We start from the raw sequence: 19,447 nt of genomic DNA, 5'->3' as shown, positions 1-19,447 counted from the left end.
GCAGTCTTCCAATAAAGAAACGTCAGTGTAAATACAGCATATGTAGTGTAAGTTTCACATTGACACAGTACAGTGATCTTGCATGCGAAAAATGAATGCACTACACGAAAACAATAAATTAAATCGACTTGTTCGAGCAAATATGATTTCACAAACGATCTCACTGAAGAAATTCGATAGCACATAAATAAAAAATGTAATTGTGAGCACAGCAAAGGATTATTATAATCAATGATTTTACGTATTCGATTTCGCGTCAGTCGTCAGCGATGCACGACAATTCAGTTCTATAGCGACTGAAACTCGTGGTAAGAAATTCGGCGAAGAACAATAAACACGAGCCCGACTCGTATTACGTACGTCGTTCGAACTAAACGTAAACAAGACGAGCGTAGCTCGTCGTTCAGTTCTCGATATTTCCTTTAGTTGCGTTTTATTCTTCGTTACGTGCGCACGTGTTATAATTCCCTAAAACTATTAAGCAACCCTTATACCTATCGTGTCAGTGAAAAGAAAATCTAATATCGATGATAGCAGTGTGAAGTGTGTTATTATTGCGGACAGTGATTCGGCAGATCTTTCTGATAATAATAGTGATGGTAAGTATATTGTGTTTCGTTGTTTCAAAAAATATCACACAGTCGAAGATTACTAATTTTCTACGAGTTTTCTCAAAACGTTATTAATTTAAACTAAGTATTAATTTACAAATACAAATTAATTTACTGATACATTATGAACTTCCAAATAATACGCCATTTTTGTTCACTGATGAATCGATTATAACACATAATTGATTATTTCACAGTTCCTTTCGTTGCGCCGAAATATACATGCCATAAAACGCTTAATCGAGACAGAAGATATTGTAAAATATATTTCGAAACATCTGAAAACGTGTATGTACTGTAAATTTTAACCCTAAACGCTCCGACTTTTAATTGTGAATATCGACCGGTAACTCTAACTTATTCTCATCATACTTCGACTTGCAAATTTTTAAGTGTCAGATTTTAAATGCTACAATGACGTGCAAATAGTAATATTAAAGTCATTGAAAACAATCTTTATTCATCTCAGAAGTAATATAATTTTGATTACAATATTTATATTAGTCATAATTGAGTAATGTGTGGAATTTTTTAAAACATTCATTGGGATTCAAACCGGGTTTGCGTTTACAGGTCTCACAGTACTCACTGAGGATTATTATTTTTTATTTGTAAACAATTACTGACCCAATATACACAATAACGACCCACAATAACGACCCAAAAATACATTTGGAGTAAAGCGCCGCACATTGGTGGTAGTTCAGAGGTATACTTGGAGTAGAGCGCCGCACATCGGTGGTGCTTGAGAGATACATTTGGAGCGTTAGGGGTTAGATTGACAGGTACAGTGATTTTATTACTTATTTTTTATATTGTTTATTACTTATATAAGTTATATTACTTATTTCACGTGGAATATCAATGAATTACGAAAGCAATAGATTAAATCGATTACTTTCTCCAGTAAAGTATGATTTTATAAACAATCTCGGTGAAGAAATTGAATAGCGCGTAAATAGCGGAAATATTCTGTTACGATCGAGATTGTCGTAACAGCTGTGTTATGAACGTGTTCGAATGGCAATAGGAAAATGGACGCGTGTATCCGTTTTCCCTTTAGGTACGTAGCTTCGTATCACAGTCATCAAGGTATTACAGCGTTCTTGAAATAACAGTGTAAGATCTATCTAAAGTGGTGGAACCGTCACACGCTTTTCATCGTGACCGATGATACTGGTTCGCTTAACGACGATCATTGTGTTACTTTAGGCTCGAGATGGGAGGATATCTAAATTGGAGGTTTAAGGAATAAACTTCGAAGAAAAATGTAGACGGCTTGCCAGAGAATTTTTTTTGCGGCTAATAATATATCTACATGTACGGACACTAGCGGGCTATATTATGGGCTGTTTTTTCCTGTACTGATATGCTTTAAGAGCGTATTTCAGAACTGATGGTTCGTAGAAATCTATGTTTTTTTTAAAGTAAGCATTTATTAATAGAATTACCGTAAATAATTAATATTTTGAATATAAGATTGAATAGAAATGTGGATTGAAACGAGAAGAAAATTCTTGTCCAAGATAAAGTGAAATAGAATATATTTTGAGGTTATCTGCTTTATAAATAATTTACGAATACATAACCTCATAGCGAGAAATCTTTTTCATTTATTTATTTCAAGCATTATTTCATTATTTTGCTATGTACTCGACGTTTAAAATTTCTCGGAAAAAGATAGTTTAAATCGATTTAGAACGATCAGTGAAAATAATGAAAGTAATGAAAATATACCTATATTTCTTTTTGCAAAAATCAAATCATCTCATTCTCGCGTAGAAACACATTCGGGTAACATGTTCGTGAATAGTCCACGACATTTTTCAATTAAATATTTTTATCCCTAAAATATTGACGAAAGTAATAGATATGTACCTGCATCGTTACGCTTGCAAAAGATGTAATACCGAATTGCAAGACTTACTTAGATCAGCCTGTATAATCGAATAAAAGTTTACACACGTTTCTAAATAAAATTTCAGTAATGTTTCCAAGAAGGGAAAAGATTTGAATACACTTGTATCGTATTGGACACAGTAGCAAAGTCGAGGTGTACTGGCTGTTTCCCTTTAGCCATATAACATTCGCACCACTGTTATCACCGTATTACAGGTTTTACGAAATAACAGCTCAAGACTCGCGTAATGCACGTGAACATCGGTAAGTTTTCACTCCCACTCGATGTCCCGAGGTAACTTAACGGTAATCGTTTTACATTTTCAGGCCCAACGGCCGACGAACGATTCAAGGAGAACTAGTATTTCATTGATAACTCACCCCGTGTCCCGACCTTTACGACCACCACACTGTACGTACACTGTTGCACGCGCATACCCGCCAGGCAACGTCCAATGATTTGTGTATCGACAGTCGTCAGTATTAATGCCATTTGTGTGCAATTATGTTAGTTATTATGTCAAACAACCTACCTTTTGCGGCTCGTTTCAACACGTTTTCAGCATTACGGCATTGCGACTTGAAAACGACGCCAGATACCCGATGAAATAGCTCACGGCCAACAACACGATTGCGTTGGTGGGTAGATCAAATTATAAATTAGAACGCGCGGAATCTATTAAGGAAGCGTTCGATGAGCATTTCGAAGCGATTTATATTCAGAAAAGTTACGAAGCGATAGATAGAATCTCTTTCATGCTGTAATTCCTTCTGTATGTGTATTAATTAATGAAATTATGGCAATGCTTCACGATTTCACCGGTATCTTCGATTTCTTTTTTAAGCTGCTACATATGAAAGAGTATTTTAAAGAGATAAAATATCGTTGAAAAAAATTCTTAGAATTGTTTTCGATACCTTTTTACCTTTACCTTTTTAAATAGTCCTATGCAATATATTGTAATTTGAAAAAAATCGGAGATACCGATCAAATTCTAAAACATCACCGAAATTATTTATATTTTGATAATGGTAGTTTTCTCTTTAGATTTCTTATAAATACATTATCTACGCAAGTTTGTATTTTTATGAACCGTATTTCAAAAATAGAATTTAATATTTGTTTTTGCATTCTATGTGCATTCTGTGCATATGTGCAAAAGTAAATTGCGAGTAAATAACTTAAAGGTTTAATTTATTTTAGGGTTCCAGATCGGAATTAGAAGTTTGATTTCCTTTTTCTAAATTGCAACCATTACTTCCACATCTTAAAAGAAGACACGATGTTTCCTTTTCCATTTTGAGAATTGATCTTCATAAATTAGAGACAAAGGTAAATAAAGTTTTTGAATCATCGCTATACCTTTAAGGACCGTAAAAAGAAATATGCTTCACAAAATAGTATTATTTAAGAATGTAACCACTAAAATGTTAGTTAAATTTTAATTGTTAAGGAATCGTAACTCATGGAATTTGGTATTGAAACAGCGGTTTATAACTTCTTGTTTAGGGCATTTATCATTATTAATCCACCTTTAAAAAATATTTACGTTTTCACAAATTATAAGAAATATTCAACGTTAGAAGAATTTCCTAATTGGCACGATAATTGTCACGATAGAAAAATTTAATACTGCTATCGCTATCAAAATACAGTTTAATTGGCAATTAAGCATTCTTGTTTACAAAACCGATATACGCATACGATACGCGAGAAGTATACGCGAAATCATGCTTAATAGTGATTTATGGAACGCTAGTTGCCCGCCCGCACCCTCTTTCTTTTTATAACAATTTATGTTTATTACCCTCTGTTTGAACATTCTTCAGATGTTGTTGAAGTCCATGGAATTCGACTCGGTGGGGACACACTTTAACATTACATCGTATCCAATAATCGAATATCATCATCGACAGCGATACACTGGTATTTATACCATTCACGTTTCCATTTCATCATCACTTAATTATTGGAGTTACTTGATCGTGCTTGCCATACCGGTTGAAATAGTATTGAGAAGTAACGCTAGATAACGCGCCTCTATTGATTTGTCAGTTGGGATAATGGATTTCAATGCATAACACAGAATCCCATGGAACGCGAGCGTGTGGTTGCCAGCCACAGATTAATACGGCTATCGCGGAACGACAGGTATTCCATATGTATCTGGTATTTCGTAAATGTTAATATAACTTGATCGTATCCCGATGCGAATGTAAATGCACCGGACATGGTGCAGTCTCTTAACCCTTAAATGCATACTGTCTTTATTTGGCATATTTAAATGGCCTTTGTTATATAGGTAACGTGTAATACTTATTGCATGGTGTTTTCGAATGTATTTATTACTATTTTTATACTATTAATATGTTCATAATGCAGCAAGAAATTTAAAAAGTAACAGTTAAAAATTATTTTTGTATGACTTTGCAATATTGGCAATTTTCTATATTTTATATTTAAGAAGAGTCATGCATTTAAGGGTTCAAATTTCGCATAAAATAACAATTTACCAAAAGATCGGTCATTTTATGATACAATTTCGTGTGATTGCGATATAAAGGAACGAAGTTTTCGATGAATTCGACGTCGTTCATTTCAACAAGTTAAAGAGGAAGCGAGCGGCGTAACGTATGTCTGGGGAATTACGTTATAACGAGATTAATAGTTAACGGCTTTCTGATCACAAAACATTCGATTTGTATTACAAATGTGAGACACGATCGGAATGTCGATTCCATGAAGTTGTTTCATTCTTGTCAACGAAGGGTTGGACTGAGTATCCGTTTTCGCTGTAACGCGGAACAGGAAGGCAACATTCTAATTATAGTATTAAATATCCTAAGATATGTAAAACGCTTTCGCATATCGCTCGAGTATCGTATCAAATTATACCTCACAATTACTGTATTAACGGTAATTAATTGTCTACGGCGGTTATACGTTTAATGGGGTACGTGACCATCGTCTACGTCTTATTCTCATCCACTCGTGTGCAGGTTTTGCGTTATAAACGCATTAAAGCCTATTGAAATTATTGAATGAAGTAAGTTAACGTACCATAAGGAACAAGGAAGGAACGTAATTCAAAGCTTGCATGTTGATCATTCACCTCCGTGTTTCATCACAACTATTCTTCAGGAGACATATTTGTTACTTTTCAGCTTTTCGTCGCGTTTTTAGTACATCGTATTTTGTTCTGAAAATTCCAATTCATTTCTACAGTCTTTTCCGGTCCACCTGTAGAATCACAAATACAGCCGGGGATAAAGATAAGTATAGGTAGTGGAAGTAGGTGTTAATGAAGTTTAATCAGATTAGTACTAGTGTTATATACTTCAGCTTTATTTTTGTTGCAGATTATTTGGCAAATAATTGAAATTGTGAGCGGTTTATTTAGCAAATAATACATGCAATAGCGGTTTATTCAGCAAATAATACATGCAATAGCGGTTTATCCAGAAAATAATAAGCGATACACGAGATATAATTAACAAAGAAAACAAGGCCAATACAACCTAGAACTTATGCGTAACGTGTGACAGTAATATGCTGTTGAAGAACATGCTCGGCCACCCAACTGGTTATGAAAAAGGAAATGACCAATTCAACGAAATACACCTTACATCAGCGTTCGACTTCTTACCGCTATTATATTATTTGTCATAAACTATTTATTTACCGTAGAAACTACTTATTATACATATATGCGTATATCTATTACGCGTACGATGGCTGAAATTTTCTTTAGAGAAATTAATATTTTTGTGTAAACAAGTCGTATTTCACTTAGCCTCATCGATATCTATTTCTATTTTGTCTCCGACTGTATGCCATCCAGCCATGAAAGACACCTAATTGTCGATATCTCAGCTCTCTCGCCGATTTCAATGATCGTGGAAGAGAATATTTATAGAATTTGAATAGAATTTGAGTAGAATAGTTGTAGAAATTAACGTTTTGAACTACTTTTTCCTGTACACACAACCGCTGCTCGGCCTTAGTTTTCGAAATGTTGCAAAAAGCAATTGACGCTGCATTGAATTCTGACAAAATATATATAACAATACGTATAAAATATAAATATAATATGGATAAAATATCATCTATCCCGCGTTTAAAAGAAGATACGCTACTAATGTGTCTATCTGTGACGATGAGTAACACAACCACAAGCATGGCCGTCACGTTTGCCGCCTCGTTCAAGCTTCGTCTATACAAACTACAAACAAAGGATAAGAATTAGGTTTGAGTTAGGCTTAGGGTTCTCAGACGATTCCCTTAATTCGAGGATAGCACGATGTTACATTACCCCTTCTGACACTTTACAGCTACGTGGCTTGTCTGAGACGTGACATGAATTTCTTCTTACTTCTGTGCGTCGTGTCGACAACATTGACCCTCTCCCTGCACTTGTCTACAGTATGAGACCCGATGTCAGTGATCCACTAACTATACTATATTATCTACTACTACAGAGATTTTTTTCTTTAATTCCCTTAATCTGGTGACACTGGTTAGACGTTAGACAGTAAGACAATATCGAGGTATACGCTGGCACGGATGCACAGCTATAAGCAGATCTCCCTGTAGTGGTACCGACAGTTTCTTGCGAATATTTCGAAAACTAAGGCCGAGCGGCGGTTGTAGAGAACAATGTTGTTCAGAAAGTTAATTTCCACGAGGTATTAACAAATCATTGAAATTGGTGAGGTGGGTGTAAGTAAAGTTGGCATTTATGAAACAATTAGTCTAGGATATAGAGCATCAAAAACCTGGACCTTTCCGCCTGAGACCTTTTTAGATTATGTACGATATCCTAAATTGAAAGCTTCTGTGAATTATTGACTGTAACTGAATAGCACTACGTCTGCATTTCGATCGTTCCTAAAAGGACAAATGCATATAGAATGCTATCCAGTATATTAACCATATTAGTAGAGAAGCCACGTATACCAGATCATCGCACGCAACGCACACGTAGCGTGATAACGAATGATCGGTGGAGTTTGATCGTTTGGACAGCAAATGAGCATGGGAATCCCAGATCTCTAGAGAAAATCCCCTGGACATTTGCTGACGCCTTAAAAATTAGAACAAATTCTGGGAAATTCGGACTGATGACAACCTCAGGTGGGCGAGATATTGATATCTAACAAATCAAAATTTCGTATTCCCAAGTTGGTCTTCAATTTCATGCAAACAGCCTAGGCTTATAGCTCTTAGATTATATATAGACAACTATCCGTAGAGGACTAATAGAATACGCTTTCAAAAAAATATACTTTTATATAGAAATACAGATGTAAAATATAACTACACACACATACATACATATATATACCGATTTAATATAAACAGTAGCGTAAATAAATACCAACTAAGAAAGAAACGTACAACGATTAAGAGATCAATGTAAAAATACAACATGATATGTTGCAAGAAATTAAAAAAAGGAGATCAACAACCTGCCTGTAATAATAGCTAGGCCACGAGCTTAGTACAAAATAAGTACGAAATAAAAAATTAATTATTCGCGAGTCGACAACGATCGTAGAGAATATAGGAGCATCGTGGGTGAGCTGAAGCAAATAGCGAAGTTCATGGTTCGCACCCGTGCAATAGAATCCGATATGACGCACCGTGGAAACCCGATGATGCGGTACCGGAGGAATTAATCCGGGCATGGTCGGAGCGGTAACTATGCCGCGTGTGCGGCATACCGGTATCCCTCGCTGAGAGCGACTCCTCGTGTCGTGACTATTCTCGCCCACACGTTTATAAATCCCCTCGCGGTCGATTCTCCATCCCCACAGCCGTTTTCTCTTCCCTTCACTAGACCTATGCGATACCAAGCTCGGACCCTACCTTGCCTTGCCTCTCGTTCTGCTTCTCGTTTCGCTGCCTCCTCTTCCTCAACCTCTCTTCTTCCCTCAGTTCGCTGCATCTCTTGCGTCGAGCATTCATCCTAGTTAGAGCATACCACTAGGCCCATTATATCTCAACTGATTTGAATTTAACGGTTGCCAGACACCGGCATTGTGCGTACGCCCGTCTCATACCTCCCGCTACTCGCTTCGGCATTCTATCATCTCTTTCTCTCTCTTTCTTTCTCTACCTATCTTTCCTCGTCTTCTCCTCTTCTCGCAACGCGAATCTCTACTGTTCGCACCCATCTTCCTACGACCACCCAATACAGTGATCGAGCAGATAATTGCTAAGCATATAATTTACCCTATTTGACTTGGGGTGGTTTTCGATGCCCGGCAGATAATCGTTTTCTTCTTTTTACACACTTTTGTAAGGTTTACACTCGCTTAAGTTTATCGTTACATGCTATTTAACAAGCGTGCTTATGAACGCACCTAAGAGGTTGTTAGTGCTATTATTAGTACTGTTATTAACTGTAACTTTAATTTGTTTGCTGTTCCATCCTATTTATTCTTTTTACGTAAATTTATAAGTAGGTTTTTAAGTTTATCGTACCATGGCTGCTATTATTAGTTACTGTTATTAATTGTAACTTGTATCTGTTTGCTGTACCATCCTATTTGTTCTTCTTGCTTACTTTTATAAGTACATCTTCGAGTCTATCGTTGTACGTTATTTATCGTAGCGTAGGTAGTTACTATAACTTAAATAACTTGTAACTTAAATTTATTTGTTACTTCGTTTTATTCGTTGCCCTGCTGTTCATTGTAACTTAACTTTCTCGAAGGTCTGTCAGGTTGTCACAATTTCTAGCATTATCGAGCCTTATTGAAACATAGAATCTCGCCGTAAATATGATTACGTATGTCATTTTAAAAATTATATTTAATTTGTTCCTTTCTTTTCAAATTTAGATGCATTATTAACCGCATTGCAGTTCTTGAACCTTTTATGTTCCGAGAAAAGAGCCCTTTTAATACTTCAAGAGAATCATTGAAAGGAGAAATCAGAAATACTGATGTAATTAAAATTTATATAGCAAATTTAGGAATTCTTCTAACGGTAGACAAATATGATCCGGTCGAAAATGAGACAAAACACACAGCACAGTTAATAGAAAAATACTTCTTGAAAAAGTTAGATTTGTTTCTTATTCCGTTTTATCTATCGTGTACACTTAATCATCGAGAACTGAACTTGTTATTTCGATCGTTCGTATACTCATTCTTTTACTTTGCAGATGCTGTATCTTTGTTTGTAAGAGATTCTCATACATGGCTGCTGTCTTGAAACTCAATGTTAGTCAGGCTTTACTTGCAACTAAAACGGGTTTGCTACACTCTTGTACGTCGTCTCCTATTTAAGACTGACATAGAAGAAGAGAAACGTCATACTAGATCTATTGATCCGTTTCTGAACTTTCTATTCTCTGTAATGACAGCGTATGAAGAACAAACCGTGTACATGATCGCACGTGTGTACAGTATTGCAATAATTTACGATATACCCGGAAGCGGGTGGTCGCTGCATGAATAAATAAGTCGAAAATGTGGAATAAAATCTCCTTCGCGTATTCGTTTGCCGGATAGATTGAAATTAAAATCCATGAAATAGAGTGAACCATTCTGATGTTCTCATGCAGGATTATTTCCAAAATTATTCATTATTTTAAAGATATATTTCAAGAGAGACGTCATACGGTGAACGTGCTTGCATTGATTTGTATTAAATCTCTAATTTAGTCTGATATTTAGTTTTATAGACGAGGTAAATCATAAAATTTCAAACTGATTCTTGTGCTTCTTAATATGAAAATATCTTATTTGTTATTAATTACATGCATGTGAATATACATATTTTGGTACATTCAGAATGTTATACATAAAAAGATAAAAAGAGTACCTCTTATATACAATTAGCATTTTTCGAAAATAAATGTGCAGGATAAAATATACAAGACAAAGACGAATATATAAAATTCAAATCATTTGGTAAAGGAAAATTACTCTTCAAATTTTCTTTTAGGGGATTGTATCTATCTATTGAAAAAAACTAAATTTAATGTTTATCTACCCTTTAATGATAACGTGTTGAATGTATAACATATTTAAGTTTTCGAATATTGTAATTAATATTTTTTATCTAAAGAGTGTTACACTATTAACAGTAATGTAAAATCGTGTCACGGTTTTTCCTTCTTCACGCACAATAACAGTCCAAAGTATTATCTACAATTGTTGCAGAACCACGCGTGCATTAGAGTATGAACGTGAGAAAAAAGCAAACGTTCGGAAAAATATTGCTCCGTTTGTGTATTTCCATTTCGCGTCCGCCTACGTTCAATTGACTAGAGTAAAAATCGTACTTCCGATTGCTAGCGAATAATTGCAACTCCATTTCCTGCATATAAAATATTCTTTGTATTCAGAGAACAGAGAAGTAACGTTTTCGTCGCGTTTTTGTGTGGATTCTCCAAGAGCAAGCGTGTTCCAAGCATCATTTTATGGAAATTCAAGCGTGAAAGCAGTCTCAGACTAATTTGCTGGAGTGAACGTTACGAAGCCGAAAGAAAATCTAGCGAGGTGTAAATCTGTTGCAATTTCAATCATTTTTTGCTCACAGTAAAACAGTATTTTCGCTCTACGAACAATTTACTTGTCTCTGCTTGTTCGTCATTACATGCACGTATTGATTCCTGCAACTTCACCAGTCCTGCTTACGGGAATATTCCGAAATAGCTCGGTTTCCACCATTCTCTTCCTTCCTCTTCGAAAGACCTGGATGCTGACCCTATATCGAACCAACATGAACAAAAGAATTACATCCTGTACTTTAGGTTACTGAACTCTCCTCCATTCTATTACGGGCAGCAAGGGACGATACTTGAAGAGGGTCCCCCTGGTGGACAGCACTAAATTACGTACACATTTCGAATGCTTAACATAATTTGTCTCGGGTTCGTTGTACTTAAGCATTAAAAATATAATCGGTCAGTTGAACGATACACGCTGGCTCTCATCGATATTAAGACACTATTTAAAGGCGAATAACCTTTTTCAACCTGAAACAAACGACTTGAGGTTTTCTGAGAAGTTAGAAGTTTATTAGGTGACGTATGAAATAATTTTTGAAGAAATTACGAATAGTCGGAATCGCGGAGGAAAGAGTAAAGCTCGCTTTTTACGACTCTTGTTATCTGAGCCTGTAATGAAAATTTGTACGACACATTTATGTTACTTGTATGCGAACTAAAGATTTGATCGAAATCGGTCGACACGGGAACGAGTGACGAGTCATCGAAAGATGTAAGAATCTTTAAAGTTCAGACTGAAAATTGTGAAAAACTGTGATTTTCGCCACTTTTAACCGTCTGTAGCTCATAGCGACGTTAATAGATTTCCATGAAATTTAATTAGCTCACTGCGGACTTTTATGCATTTTTGCGAAATTTCAAGGTACAGAAGTGCGCACAATACACGTTTTTTTTTTTATTTAAAATTTCACATTCACAATTTGTCCAATTTGGACATTTGGTAGAATTTTTTATCTGTTTGATTATCATGTGGGTGGCTACCCCTAATGGGGTACCATCTTCGTGTTTGTTAAGATATATCCTTTGTGAAACACAATACACGTGGCATACAAAACTGTACAAAATGTTCAAAGCAAAGTATCAATTACGATATTTAGACGATGAAACAAATCTTTACCTCTTTAACTGTATTCATAAAAATTTGCATTTGCATAAACATCCGCAGCCTATTAATTAGATTCCTTAACACCTCTTCAAACATTTTAAATCCTTCGTATCCTTGAAACTCTTAAAGAAATCATAAATAAATTTGAGTTATTTGAAACACAAACGGAATTGGAAATTTCTGTTCCACGATCCTCGAACGGAGTTACAAGGACCTCGTCTTAATTTTCTGTGCATGTGGGTACCGTGCATGTTAATTACAGCCGACTTACTCGAAATTCAGGGCCGCGCCTCTTATTTAGCGTTGGCGACAAGCTCATCTGCTTGCTCATTTTCGTGCCATGCTACTTTCCTTACAGGTTACTTGGAAATTAGATCAATCAAGTTTCTCCTTTCTATCATGAAAATTCATCAAATCTAATCCAGTACTTGCTCTGCTCCTATTATACACCGAAGAATATAAATTGGAGGTCGAATATAATAGATTTCACATTATTATTGCTAATAAAAGATGTTACATTAATTCTAAATTTTCACAGGAATCGCTAATTTTAATCACCCAACGATATTAATGTCCTTTACGAATTCTTCGCATCAGCTGCTTAACATCAAATTCGTAGCTACCTTTAAGTTCGGTCTTTCGTAACGTTCACCGTCAGAAGAATCACCTGTTCTTTATTAATTTAACGAGCAGCTTATAGCAGCGCGCTTAATTATCATAATGTGTCTGTACCAGCGTCGGAATCGATGTTACGATCATTTTTATACCTCGCTTTAACAGGATAAAATTCTATTGGCTGGAATTATGGAAAGTCATAACGACGTGACAGCGCTGCATATGATTATTACGTATAATTCAATGCAACGAGTTGTATAATACGCTCGCGTTATTCCCAATACGTGAAATACGTCATGTAGCTTAAATCCTCTGGGATGTTCTTTCTACAATGGAAAGAGAATATGCTTCTACAAATGTAACGTGAATTACGTATTTCTTTTTTCTTTCACAAATATAAATTATTAACGTAAAATACGAATTCTCCGTTTGATTGGAAGCTTTTAGATATTACTAATACCGCAAGGTATTAGATATTACGAGCGGAATAGCGAGCCAACCCTATACGGCTGTTGGATAGAGAACTGGAAACATAATTAGACCAATTAGTCAGTCAAAGGAATGCAGGTCTGATTGCTCGTTATTGTTAATTCTGATAAACCCACTATAATATATATACAGTATATATATATGTAAAAAAGGGAATCACGCGTAACAGTACATTTTACATATTTCCTTAAAACTGAAGATATTTTTTAACATTAGAAAACTATAGGCTGAAAGTGACAGAAAAATCATAGCGCAGTTAATTTGCTCGTATGCGTGTGCCAAAACTTCCATAATTTTGGTAGCAAGGTCGCGATCACGCGGCTTAACGCGACGTTTCCACGTGACCACGATTCAACCCTTTCTAGGTGTTACGTGTGGACTAAATCCGTACGCAATTACGTAAATGTGTACGCATCCATATACGCGATAATATTCAGGACATAAATGCATACGCGACACTATACGATACATTGTGAATTAGATAACAGATTATGTTACAGCCTAATTTACATAAGCGATATTTCTTTCTTGTCAAGTATGGAAACAGTGATTGGTAGTATTTTTTAAAAGTATTTTTTAACAGCATCGTCAAAATTTTCACTCAATTATTATTCATCGCTTGTAGCATTACGTTAATCACGTGTTTACCGAATCTTCAAACGAAGTGAATTGATCAGGGGCGTTTATTTTATTGCCTGAAATGACAGATTATTCGCGTTGTTTTTCAAACATTGTGATACTCGAGTCGATTCTGTCGCGTCAGAAGAATGGATGGATTATTAATTTTGAAATTCATTCTCATGACGGACGTGGCATGTGAACTCGCGATATCGTAGGTTCGGCTTGTCGGATTATCATAATACCGTATATCGCAACGTGCCGCTTCCTAAATAAACATTTACGAGCAACGGCGTTCGCATAATGTATTCGCACGTGATCCCCATGCAAGCATACCACCACGTACAACCTACTGGTTTGTTTATCGATTAGATCGGAACTTGAAGCGCATGTTACTGCAATCTACGAGTCTATAATTTCGCGAGATCATTCGCAGCGTAACTCGAAACAGTCATCTAGAAAGAAATGTTCATACTACTTCGATGAGAAAGTCAGAAAAATGTTGATACGAATATGTAACGTTTGAAAAGAAAACGTGTGTTTACAATACGCACGAATGTTTGCATGTTTACAGTCTTTCAGATGTTCAATGTCTTCTTAGCATTTTGTGCTTTGTTGTTGTATGTTTTCGTCTTTCTACGATGCACGATAACTTTATTGTTTCTCGAACACGACGAGTGCGATGAGAAAAAAATAGAAAAAAAAGAATGTTACGGTGTTTTATGTCCGATAAGATAAAATATTATTTTATTATTTTTTTATTATTTTTTCTCCAATGTTTGTAAGGAACGAAGATAATTTTGAAATTTTTTAATGCAAACGTTATTAAAATTTTAATAACGTTTTGTTAAAACAACGTACAAAGGTACGTAGTTAATTAAAAACGAAATTTTCTACGTGAAAACGCATAGAAGCATTCAATCCTCGCGTCTCGAATAATCCATTTAGTCAAACGTTGGAAAAATTACCATTTTTCGACATTGTTTAAGTAGCTAGTTACCTGTTACCTAGAATGTGTTTTATACGTATATTTGGTAAAATTACCAACTGCACAGACTACATTACTTAATTTTATTGCAATTTCAACATATTCAGGACAGAATTTTAAAAGCAAACATTTTATACATTTGAGCCATAAAAGTTGAAAGTTATCACTAATAAAAAGTTATTTTATAGAGTGCAATTTTTTAGCAACGAACGAAATGTTCTACAATTAACGTTTCCTGCAAATTTTATTTGCACGTTGATGAGTGCTATACACCGATGGAAGCAAATAGTACTTTCATTAAGTAAAAAAGCAAGATTATTTCAGAGGAAGATAGCTCGTATCTTTACTTTCCATGAAATAATAACTTGACAAACTTATTTCCTAACATATTTAATCAAATGCCACGACTTTGTTATCGCCATCAGATGGAGATCTCATTATTATCATCATTTATGTTGAGAGCAAACGATGCAGCAACAGTCTGCTGATTTAACTCTATTCTGCTCTTTCGCTCGTTTCAAACCCAATTTCTTTCTTGTTAATCAAGCGCACAAAATATCTCAAGTAGAGAAAATTCCGGTTCGTATGCAAGACGTCTGGTTCCAGTTTTTTGTTAAATTATCACATCAACAAGCAACATGCAACTTGCAAGTCCTTGTTGATTGCTCAAATCAGAAATATATATATTGAAAGATATTAAATGCTTAGTGAGATCAGACCAGATTTCTAAACTAGAAAGTGCGACACTCGGCAACGTTGTTTTCGAGAAAATTGTTGCAACGCGGAAGATCTTCATCGCTGGATGAGCTTTTACCGAGTATCACTGGCGCACGGAACGTTTCGCATGAAAACGCAGGTGAACGCAAACTACGTTCAACAAGCGATGCTGAACGATGGCTTTTAAGGAATCTTACTTTGGTCATCATCGCTTACTCTCACGATAGCTTCGCAAGAGACCACCGTGGTGTTATTAAACGTTCATAAATGCCTAAAGGCAGCAGTCCTCAGCTATGAGTATTCTCGTAAATTGTTCAATCGCCATAGAAAAGATATTGCTTAATGTTGGCCTGCAGACGTGCTGCACACTTTGTATCCAGTCCGGCCGCACTAACTCACTACTTTGAGCGTTTATGAGAATTCGCGTTATAGATAAGACGATGCCGTTTCGATTATTCTGTCGCCATACCTTTCATTATGCCTTCCGGGCATTTCTTAGTCTCTTAGGCTCGAGAAATTTATGCTCCGACATTCTTTGAGCATCACACTCCGGCTCACGAAAGTGTTTGAAAACTTACCATGGAAAATTTTTCCACATACATTATTACGTGCATTATACAAAACTTTTTGAAGTTTCGTTATTATCGTAACGGGACACGAGAACCACGAGACCGCGGATTTTTATGCACGTTTGGAATATTTAAGATCGCAAAAATCTACACAGTGCATATGATATATAAAAGCATTTCAAGCAGAACATTTATCACGATATTTAGCGAACGAAATAAACGAAGGAAGAGAAGGAAGAAGTTATGTTCGTAAAAATGTAAAATTACGTAAAAGTCCGCAGTGTAATCATGACTGTAATGGCAAAATTTGAATCGAATCTGAAAATGATTATGTATATACAAGTTTGAAAGCGTTTATTGCAAACATACACTTGATAGAAAATTAGTACACGGGACGCATTGTTGCCTTGAACATATAATTAATGCTAAATGTGTTCCTATCAAATATCGAGGTTTATAAATATAACAGCGGTAATTGATTGTTTAAATAATTTTTGTGAAATGTATGTTTGCAGTAAACATCTCTTATGTACGTACGTATTCGGATTTGTTTCAAACTTCACCAATATGATCATGATAATTGTACCGTACATATGTGTCATATCGTATGTTTATAAACTATTTTATATAAAATGTATAGTGGAAATATTCAAAATAAGTGTCCAGAAGTGCTGGAATATTTTCGAGAGCCTATACAAGTACCTGGTACGTTGAAAATCGTCGAAAATCTATCTAGCTGTTTGTTTGAGTAAAAATTAAATGTTTATTTCAGACAATTAATGAAAGGTATGTAAATTGTTGTGCGCAAATTAAAAATAAAAATATTTGAAGGCACGCTTTTTATTGTTTACTGCCAATAAATATGATATGACCGTGTGAAAAAGGAATATTAATATAAAATTTCCGCCGAATTGCAAGTAACATTTTTAACATTCGACTAAATGGATTATCCGTGATGCGAGGATTAAATATTTCCGCGAGCTTTCACATAGGAAATTTCTGTTTTAATTAACTCCGATGCATTTGTACGTCGTGTCACGAAAACATTGAAATTCGCTCATTTAACAAGTCATGTCTGTAATATTTTCTGTAATAACTGTTCGTCGCATGAAATTTAATAGAAAAATTAATTTTTACTTACTTGTAGGTACTTGTAAGTACAGATTTATAAATTTGAAAGAAATTCAATGGTCGAGATTCCACTTCCTACGATTCGAATACTACTACTCATAACGTACAATGGTTCGTTCATTGTACTTGCGATGTATTTGATCTTCGCCAGTTGTTTTCGAGCCTCAAAATAATTATTTGTAAATTTCGAGAAGCTACCTACAAGTAGGTACTTCGATATTAGAACGAATCCATACTTTCACAGGCCCAGGCTGCCATAAAGGAAGCTACTATTTTATTTGCGAATAATTTTTTAATAAAATAAGGCAAATACGTCTATATCTATAATTTGTATTACCAATGATTAGATTCTTTCCAATTATATGTAAAATATGGCATCGACCAAATGACTTCCTCCGACTACTTTACGACTGCTTACCGATGTATCTGCGCAAACGTGTCCAGCATCTCGAATCTACCGCTTCTTTTTGATGTTTCTTATTTTCGATTTTACTTATAAAGGGTTCGAGTCTAACTGGCCAATGTTTGAACCTACCTGCCACGTACTTAAGCTCGTCACCAATTTTCCGTTCATAATAAGTACACTTTGCACATTCTTATGCAAATTCGTATTTTTATGAACCTAACTGCGGTAGAAGTCCGTTTATGCGAAGCTATCTGGTGACAAGTTTGTTCGTATAACCGGGTCGTTCATATAATAGCGGTCCATCTGTTTCTTCCTGTCACCTATGATCTTGCGTTCAGTTAATTGAAGTTCCTGTTCATATAAGAGGATTCTACGAAGCATTCCCTCTGAAAGACCTAATAATGTTGCCTACTGCGAAACATGAGAGTGTATCATGTAACGCGTGCCTCTGCTATTTACATCTTACCTATTGTTAGACGTTCCTATTATAAGTGGATTGACGCTCGGTGGCTGTTCACATAATAGGAGCTCAGATAAAGTTCAGTCAATCAGACACTACTACAATTTCCTTCATATAAATGCAGTTCGTACAAAATAGAGTTCATATAAACGAAGTTCCACTACAAATAAACTACACTAAATAAACTAGAAGCTAACAAATGAAATTTTAAGTAGAAATTTGTTTGATCCACTGAATATTAAAACAAGTGCAGTGGAAGCTCGGTTATCCGAATTCATTTGGGGCAAGAGTGTTGAGATGAGAGAATTTTCAGATAATAGAACGGTTACTTTCTTGATATCTTCATATATGTATTTCAAAGAATAGCAATATTATCAATATAAATAATGAAATGAAATATGATTCGATTAAAGATTTATGGGCAGATCATTTTAGCTGCTTAGTCACGCAATCTTTTTAGCAGATTTAATTCGACGAAGTTAACTGTATTGCAACTCTACTTCTAAGGCTTCAAATACTATAAACCATTGAGAAATATTCATTTTTCGATTCATCATTCGAATCACGTAACGTTAGTATCATAGTCAAACGAAGAAGATTCATCGCATTGAAACCATTCTATCACTTTGGCGTTATCACAACCACCGATTCCTAGTATTCTATGCAATGCAGTAAGAGTTTCTCCTACATCTGTCGCAATATTATCTTCCACTTATTCTAAGTATAATAAATTGCCTTTCTGTATCGTGTTTCCACTGTAGTTCACAATTTGTCCAGTGCCATACATTTGACGTCCACCCAAACAACATATGCCACCATATAACAGCAATTCTTTCAATTGAATTGCAATTGTATCGCCTTTCCGCCAGTAATATCGTCGATCGTTAACAAAGACTCCTCCGGAGAATCGAACTTCCTACATGTGAAACGTGTTCACGTAATAAAACGATAGTAAAAAATTCGGATAACCGAGGTTCTAACTTACTGTACTTTGGATATTTTTCGTATCTCCGCACATGATGCGCACTTTGTGCACGTTTGTAACTTCAAGTGCATAAAAATGCACAGTCTAGCTGTGTAACGTTGACAAAGACGTAGCACATCCTCCACCTGTGTCGCCGTATTATCTTTGCGATTTACGACTGTACACATTACACGAACTAAATATCTCTGGTAAGCCTAAGACGCGAACGTCTTGAGAGGATTAAAGCGTCGTCGCTAAGACGGTAGACATCAAGACTACGACGTTCGTATCACCGCGGTAGGTTGAACGCAAGACGGTGTTGCGAAGTGTTGAGAGCGTTGCACCCCATC

The 19,447-nt window shown here is 35.5% G+C and overlaps 1 long non-coding RNA gene across 1 annotated transcript; it reads left to right on the top strand.

Moving 5' to 3' along the window:
• The first annotated feature begins 410 nt into the window (after nt 1-410).
• Nucleotides 411-3,889, top strand: LOC117207533. The gene is made up of 7 exons (XR_004487540.1): nt 411-599; nt 1,185-1,396; nt 1,519-1,674; nt 1,824-2,038; nt 2,597-2,774; nt 2,838-3,149; nt 3,715-3,889. It is a non-coding gene; the product is annotated as an uncharacterized LOC117207533 (long non-coding RNA).
• Nucleotides 3,890-19,447: the final 15,558 nt, after the last annotated feature.

This window comes from Bombus bifarius, unplaced genomic scaffold (assembly GCF_011952205.1).
Source record: "Bombus bifarius isolate JDL3187 unplaced genomic scaffold, Bbif_JDL3187 scf7180000008035, whole genome shotgun sequence".
NCBI lineage: Eukaryota > Metazoa > Arthropoda > Insecta > Hymenoptera > Apidae > Bombus > Bombus bifarius.
The sequence above is the reverse complement of the archived record's forward strand: the minus strand, read 5'-3'. Positions and strand labels throughout refer to the sequence as shown.